The 8,425-nt window shown below is 46.7% G+C and overlaps 1 long non-coding RNA gene across 1 annotated transcript; it reads right to left on the reverse strand.

Moving 5' to 3' along the window:
• Window positions 1–1,297: 1,297 nt before the first annotated feature.
• LOC111557086 lies at window positions 1,298–7,503 on the reverse strand. Its single transcript, XR_002736839.2, has 3 exons — window positions 7,452–7,503; window positions 5,756–5,992; window positions 1,298–1,395 (listed from the first exon to the last, which is right to left on the reverse strand). It is a non-coding gene; the product is annotated as an uncharacterized LOC111557086 (long non-coding RNA).
• Between the last annotated feature and the right edge of the window lie 922 nt (window positions 7,504–8,425).

Below are 8,425 nucleotides of genomic sequence, written 5' to 3' on the forward strand. Positions count from 1 at the left end.
TTAACAGCCAATGCTCACAGCAGCTGGAGGAAGGAGTGCCTCCATTGGGAAGGAGGAGTTTAGGCAGCTTGGGTCCTGCACACCCACACCTGGAGGCCCTTCTGGGGTGGCTTGAGGCCAGGAGTTGAATGGGCCTGAGCTGTCCCATTATTCTTCTGGGGCTGCGAGGAGTCTTACCTCTGGAGTTGGGGTGGACCCCTACTTAGCTATCAGCTGATGTTTATGCTTAACCTATAAGCTTCATGAGGGCTCGTCCATGTCTCACGGTATTCTCTGAATTTAACAGTTTGTGGCAAAATTTTTGTGGCAAAAATTAGTATTTGCTGATTGAATCTACAGTAGTAAAGACAAATTGTCACCCAAATGGATTAATATATAAGCTGTGATGCACTTGACAAAGGGAAATACAGAGAATCCCCTCTGATATAGGAGGGGTCAGGGAAGCTTCCCCAAAGAAATGACACTTGAGCTGAGAACCAAAGAATGGGTAAGAGTGACCCAGGCAAAGTTAGGTGGGGTGGGCTGCTTCCCAAGCCCTCCCCTGGAAAGGCATTCACTCTGCCTGCTGCTAAGCCTGTCTCTTGGGTGTAGACAAAGAGGACCTGAGAGGTCACACTCACTGAATTTCTCCTGTTATCTGCTGCGGAAATGTATCCTTTGTCCTTATCACAGCCTTATCTTGTGTAACATTCTTGTGTCAGAGAGCTTTTTTGCCAGACCTCAGCTCAGCCACAGCGGGATGAATTTGCCTGTACCTGGCAGGTGCTCTCTGGAGTGCGAGATATAGATGAGATGTCCCAGCTGGAGGTGGTGATCACCCTGTACTGCCCACAGGGCGTCACACACGTGGATGCCACGTGTTGTATTGGACCCAAGACTGGTAGCAACTGTGCTACACACATCTAAACCCCTGTTTCCTATTTGTCCTTCTCCCCATCCTGCCTGCGCCTTCGCCTCTGTCTCGTGTAGTCTCCAGATTGCTCACTGCGCAGGATTGTACGCAGCGTGTTTGTCCTTCACGCATGCGCACGTGTCCGCCTTTCTCTCCTGAGGACCACTCCACCCATAAAATCCACCGGAGGCCCCTCCCTGGAACTCTGCCTGGCAACTCCAGATCGTACTAGGCTTACCCCTGTGTGGATTTCTACAGCCCTCAGCTGTAGATTCTTTAGGGCAGAGACTGTTTTAGAAACCCTGGGCATGATAGCATGCCTCCGTGCTAGCGAGCCAGGAGGTTGGGGAAAGGCTGGAGAAGTCAAACCCTGAAAGAAGATCCGGTATGTGCGTCTCTGCCACAGTGGTCTGGTTGGTGGCCGGCAGTGTCGACGGTGGGCTGGATGATATCTGGTGGTGTCTTGGCTAGGCACACTGCGAGGGTTGCCACAGGCCTGGCTTCTGCTGGTGGTGGCAGGACATGGAGGGAGGGAGGGAAGCGGGGAGGAAGATGGAAAGTTCATGTTTATCACGCCTGGAACTTTGCCTGCCTTGTCCTTAATCAGTCCACAGCTAATTAGCCACCTCCTTCCAGCTCACCAGAGCACCATTAATCACCTCGTACAAAGCAGAGTCAGCTGGGCTTTCTGCTCGGGGGAATCCCGGGTGGGCCCTTCTTGCCTGGGGTACTGAGAGGGCCGAAGGAAGGCAGGGGCTCCTCTGGGAGGGTTCCTGGGGTTGTCGGGCAGGGACCCTGGGGCCCAGTACCTCCTGGGAAGATTGTAGGAGGAAGCTTCAACATTCCAATTTTGTTCGAGGAGATAATGTCTGAGCTGCAGACCAGAGGCTCACTTCCCCAGACTCCCTTGCAGGGAGGGAAGGCATATGACACAGTTCAGACTAACAGGGCATAAGCTGAAACCTTCTAGGGCTCTAGGAAGGCTTTTGCTTTCCTGATAAAAGCCATTGGATGCTGCTTATGCTGTCCTTTCTTGCTCTTTCTCCTTTCTGCTTTGAATGCAGACTTGAAAGGCTGGAGCCGCAGCAGCCATCAGCCTCCACAAGGGAAAGACCAAGAGAACTGTAATAATATCAGCTATGAGCTGGCAAACCAAGGCCAGTAACCATCCAACGTCTGGAGTCCTGTCAGGTGAGAATGATGAAGCTCTAGCCCACTGTTGGTTGGTATTGTTACTTGCAGACTTGCAGCTGAACACCATTCTAACCAGGGGAACTCAGAGGGTGGAGGCCTGATTGCAGAGATGCCCATGGTACCGGGAGGAATCCAGACATTTCTGGGCCTCACTAGCCAGTGGGCATGAGTGAGGTTATAGTACCTAATGTCACTAGCTCCGTCCCACCTCCAGTCCTTCATCCTTGAAAGCCTCATTCTCTAACCCCTTTTAGTCACCTGTGTTATTAAGAAAGTATCTGGGTGTGACATTGATATATCAGTCATGTTAACTTTGTGTAACGGAGTTCCTAGTAAGGCAAAATTAGATTTTCTAGCAAATAAGTAATGCCTTTTTTCCTAGTTAAGGAACTCTGAGGTAAATAGGCAAACATATTGCTTTGGACGGGTGCCTGACTGGCTCAGTCAGAAGAGCATGTGGCTCTTGATCTTGGGGTCATGAGTTCGAGCCCCATGTTGGGTGTAGCGATTACTTGAATCAATACATGTAAAAAAATTGCTTTGGAAAAAGGGCGCAACAAGGAATACTGTGATTCTAAGAAGGTTTTGGTGTACAAAGGTGGGAGTATTTGTATATGGGCCAAATAGCCTCTTGGGAGGACTCGAGTAAAGACTCTGACTGACCCTTCCCTTTTGGGTTTCAGATTACTAGATTAGTTTCTGATGACCTGAGTTGGGCTCCTCTGAGATCCTTTAGCAGGAAAAGATAGAAAGGACCTCCGGGGGAAACTCACCATGAGGAAATGGGGTATGTGAAGAGGTGAATCAAGCTAATATCATAGCCTAGATGTTTGTTAGGGGGCCTGCTGGTGTCCACCTAGTAGGTGGCCAGGCAGAAACCCTTCTGACCCAGACACGCCTGCAGTGGTCATGCTGTGGGAACACAATGGCTGAAAATATGAGTGTGAAGTAAAAGAATTGCACCTTGGAGCCCAAGTGTGGGGCCCATGTGTGCTGTGCATGTCCATGTGTGCTGTGCGTGTTGGAGGAGCAAGGGCAGCACTGAGTTGTGGGTATGGTGTCAAAAACTGTACAGGACCTGTTTTCAACAGTGACCCCTTGTGGCAGCAGACTGCTATGACTCTTCAGTTCTGTCTGCCTGGCTTTTAGAGACAGGTGCTGATGTACTAAGGATCTCCAGTTCTTGGACAGTTACCAAAAGGTGAGAGGAGGAACACTCTGAGCTAGAGAGGTAGGGTAGCATAGTGGTTAGGAGGATGGACTCTGGCATCAGACAGCTGGGGGTCAAGTTTCTACTCTGCTTCTTGCTGGTTTATCTTGTGCACAAGTCTGGTTTCAAGTGCTGCTGACCTGTGCAGTCTCACAGGAGCCTTAAATAAGCCCCACACTTGACTTAATGCTTAGTGCCTTGAAAGTCTTAATAATTTTGAATAAGCCTCCCCACCCCCTGCCACCGTGTTTTCATTTTGCACTGGGCCCTGCAAATATGTAGCCAGACCTGCTTGGGCAAATTACTTTACTTCCCTATGCCTCAGTTCCCCCATCTGTAAAATGGCTAAAAAAATTACCTGCCTCAGCTTTGTAAGCATTGAGTTATATACATAAAGTACTTAGAAAAGGATCTGGCATTGTAGTAAGCTCTATGTGTTAGCCATTTTTTTATTCCTATTAATTCAGGCAGATGAAGACTTGAGCAATTAATCTGCAAAATGCAGAGATGTGAGTATGTGTGGGCATCCAGGTAGTGAAGCATATCAGATCGAGCACATGGGGGAACAATGCAAAGAGAGGAAAATGTGACCCCTGGACTTACTTCTTTCACAAGATGAGATGCCTCATCAAGCCCACATCCATCTGGGTCCACAGGGCTGACAGGGGAGGAGGATACCGAGGTCTGAGAAGGGTGGAGTCAAGGCTAAGCTCCCACTGCAAGGATGGTAGCAGAAGTTGGGCATGGCTCAGAGGGGCAGGCTGGGACACCTTCTGGATGGTGCCTGCTATCTCCCGCAGTGTCAGGCTGCGAGGCAGGCTGTCATCAATGCAGGCCCCATTTCCTGTCCTCTCAGATGTGACACACCATTAGGGAAGGGTGACCCGGTTCCAGCCTTCCCTCCAGCCTGGGGCCCATCATTGCATTTACAGGACCAGGTCAGAGGATATGAGGTTGTGGGGTGCTTTATTATTATGATTATTCTAAAGAAACTTACCTATTGACAAGTAACATATACACAAAAAGAAGAGCAATCATAAGTGCCCAGCTCAATGGATCCTCTCAAAGTGAACATACCCAGTTCAAGAAATAGGGCATCCCAGAAGTCTGGAAACCAGTCAGTCACTCCCTCCTTCCCCAGTCAGCTAGGTAGCTACCCTGCATCGCAGTTTTTAAAACCATTAGGTTGCACTTTTCAGGGCACCTGGGTGGCTCAGTTGGTTAAAAGTCTGACTGTTGCTTTTGGCTGAGGTCATGATCTCCCAGTTGGTGAGTTCAAGCCCCATATTAGCCTCTGTGCTGACAGCATGAAGCCTGCTTGGGATTCTCTCTCTGCCTGTCTCTCTGCCCCTCCCCTGTGTGCATTCTATCTCTCTCTCTCTCTCAAAAATAAATAAACTTTAAAAGAGGACGTTAAAAAAAGATTTCACTTTTCAAATTTTTTTTTTATTTTGAGAAATTTCCAATCTACAAAATAAATTGGAAAAATAGAATAGGAACACATGTATACTTACCTAGATATACTGATTGTTAACATTTTGCCTCATATTCTCTTGTCTTTCTGCCTTTTGTCCTCAGAATCTACATGTGTGATTTTCAGAACTATTTGAGAGTTATTTTCAAACATCTTGACACTTTATCCCTAAATATTTAAGCACATGTCTCTTAAAAACTAGGACATTTATACAGTGTAATTATCACACTCAAGAAATTTAAATTACTATACTACTATTATATAGTATATAGCTGATATCCATATCTCCCTAATTGTCCTAATAATGGTCCTTATAGATATATGTTTTTAAATCTATAATCTAAACCTGGAAAACATTTTGCATTTAGCTATATGTCTCCTTAGTTTTCTTTAATCTAGAACAGTTCCTTTATCTATCTATCAATCAATCTATCTATATCTATCTTTTAGTCTTTCATGACTGACATTTTTGAAGAGTACAGGCAAGTTTTCTAGAATGTCTCTGAATTTGGATTTGTCTGATTGTTTCCTCATGACTGAATATTGTTTGAACATTCTTGGCAAGAATGCTACATGAGTTTTATTATTGTGTATTTATTCTTTACAATTAATTTATTATTAATAATAGTGGCTGTAATTTATTGGGTGCCCATCATGTGATGTGGGGATTACTATGTCCATTTTATAGGCCAGGTCACTGAGGCAGAGAGTGGCCAAGTACTTTTCCCAAGGTCACATAGTGAGGGGAAGTGCCAGGATCTGGTCTGTCTCTACTGCCCATACTCAAAATCATTTTTTTTTTTAAACAACAACAACTGATAATCAGTTTAATAAAAAGTTTGACTTAAGCATCTGCAATGGTGACTTCAGTCTTGACTCCTAGCTCAATACTGATAGAAGTAATCTGCTTCACAATCTCAGAAGGACTGTGTAAATTAATGAGTCGCTTGTGGATCCTCATCTGAAAACGATCTGAAGTCTTTACCGTGAGTTTTTCTTGTGGTGATTCTCAGAGGCTTGGTGGACATTTGAACTTGTCCTTTCCCTTTAGATTCTTTCCTTTTGCACCTCTGATCGAGTCAGTACATATCTTCTCTAAAGATTTTATGTTGTGGCTGGTTAGAGTAATTTTCACTGGTGAATCCCCACCTCTGGTTCCATGATGTCTTCTGGGTGTCTTTAAAAGCCATGGCTGCAGCGGGGCTTCCTGACTGACTTGTTTCTGGGAGAGAACAAACGGTGAACAGTCAGGAGCAGAAGTGGGGCGCCCAGAGCTCCGCTTTAGCTGTGACCATGTCTTCCTCAAAAAGAGCACTCAGAATCGGTTCTGGCCACTGACTTGAGGCTGTGCCCTGGCTGTGCCAGAGGAGCCTGTCTGTGGCATCTCAGAGGAGCACGCACAGGGCCTCTCCCTTCATGGGAGCTGGTGCTGAGGTGGGCACCTCTGTCTGTGCAGGAGAGGTGAAAACATGTCAGACCCAGAGCTGATGGGCAAGTCAAAACTGCTAGTTAAATGGCTTTAAAGTAGTGGCCATTTATAAGTTAATGAAAGAGAAAATAGGCACATTATACATACAGATTTGTCCTTAATGAGGGGAAAAGGCATTGTTTACTGATGTTCAGTTCTAATTATCCATGCACAAGGCTAGCTTTTTTCCAGCAGTGCAGCGTGCCCCCGCTCTCCTATCTTCTGCCATGTTCCTTTAACCCCTTCAGTGCCCAGCTGGGTAGTGACTCATCCCTCAAAGCACCAGTTTCCAGTGCTGGCTGAGTAGCCAATTTCTGACTCAGTCTGCTGGGACCTTTGACCCTGAGACAGGCCCGGCGGCTGTTTATGTCCTCTGCTGTCCTCAGCTGGGTGCCAGATGGGGGACAAGGCTGCCAGGGCCCTCAGGGCAACCGCCCTTGGAAGAGGCAGAGCTCAGGGATGGCTGCTTTTCTGGGGTGGAGGCTTCTGGGTAGCAGGAAGGACCCAACAGATGAGGGAGATGGAAGGAAGGAGTTGCAAGCTGGGCACTCCCCAGGAGGTAAGGGCTTAGGAGCATCAGCCACCGATACTATCCTATATAGTTTCTCTGAAACTGTCAAGAAGGAAGGGGCTCCCTTGGGAAAGGTGAACAGTGGGGTATACCCCAAACACACCTCTCACCATCGCTGAGGTCATGCCTGTTCATTTCTCACTTAGCATAAACACACCTGAGGTCACCTGGATAAACAGATAACACCTCATCACCCTATAAGCTTCCCCCTGCGTCTCCATGTCCCAGCTGCTAGATGTTGCTTGTCCTCCATGGGGACATAAACTAGCAACACGGATGAGTGGGACATGCCTGACTATTGTCAAAGTGAGGTCACACAGCCTGTTCAGCTTGGGAAATCAGTGAGGAGAGAAGAAAGTGCAGGGTGCACTGGAGGCAAGGTGCACTGGAGGCAGGGTGGAGGAGATGGCTAAATGGACCCCAACCACAATCCTCCAGGGGCACATTTGAGCTGTCTTTAGGAGCCTAGGCTGGGAAGGAATTTGGCTTTCCCTTGAACTTTCTGGGTGAGTTAAAGGTAGCAGTTCTAATTTGCTAACGCTCAGAGTACCTTCACCACTCTGCACTGGGCGGGGCGTGTCCAGGAAAATGTGCCTGGGGACTCCCCACAGGTTGTTGTATGGGTGATGGCAAAAACATTACCTCCATGGGGCGCGTGGGTACCTCAGTTGGTTAAGAGTCCACCTTCGGCTCAGGTCACGATCTTGCGGTCTGTGGGTTCAAGCCTTACGTTGGGCTCTGTGCGGACAGCTCAGAGCCTGGAGCCTGCTTCAGATTCTGTGTCTCCTCTCTTTGCCCCTCTCACACTTGCACTCTGTCTCTGTCTCTCAATAATAAATAAACATTAAAAAACAAAACAAAACAAAAACCATTACCTCCATGACCACTAGACAAGAGTCCATGGAGTGACCCCACAACCTAATTTTGAGGGTTTGAGAAAAGGAGGTGCTTCATGATTGATTAAAAAGGAAGCTGAACAAAGCCAATAAATTTGAAAATTTAGATAAAATGGACAAAGTCCTAGAAAAAACACAAGGTATCAAAATTGACAAAAGAATAGAAAGCCTAAGTAATCTTATAACTATTAAAGAATATGAATGCTTCATTGAAGATCTCCTTACAGAGAAAATGCCAGGCTACAACTGCACTTCTTCCTTTGGCAGTTATTGGGCATTTGCTGCTATTAAAGCCACACATTTGATCTGTGTTCACCTTCTTATGCCTATTTCCAGCACTCTGCTGAGATAAGGAGTTATGCTGGAATCCTCTTTCCCATCCTTAACCCAGAAGAGATGTCATGCAGCATCCTTTCCATAAATACCTCCTATTTATTTGATGCTTTGAGTGGGAAGCCAGAAGAAATTTTATGAGAACATTGAGGGTCTCTGTGCTAAGCAAGTCACCTGTATTGATCTTATTTAATGTGCGTAAACATAATGCAAGAGAAACATTATTATTCCCATCTGAGGTTCAGAGAAGTGGCCTGACTTTTCCAAGTCACAGAGTTAGTGATAAGGGAGAAAGGAAAGCTGGAGCCTAGGGTCATCTGACTCCAAAGTCTATTCCTGTCCTGCTGTGCCACACTGCTGCCCAGAACAAGCCTGCTCCTTCGTCAA

Source organism: Felis catus, chromosome D2 (assembly GCF_018350175.1).
Source record: "Felis catus isolate Fca126 chromosome D2, F.catus_Fca126_mat1.0, whole genome shotgun sequence".
Lineage (NCBI taxonomy): Eukaryota > Metazoa > Chordata > Mammalia > Carnivora > Felidae > Felis > Felis catus.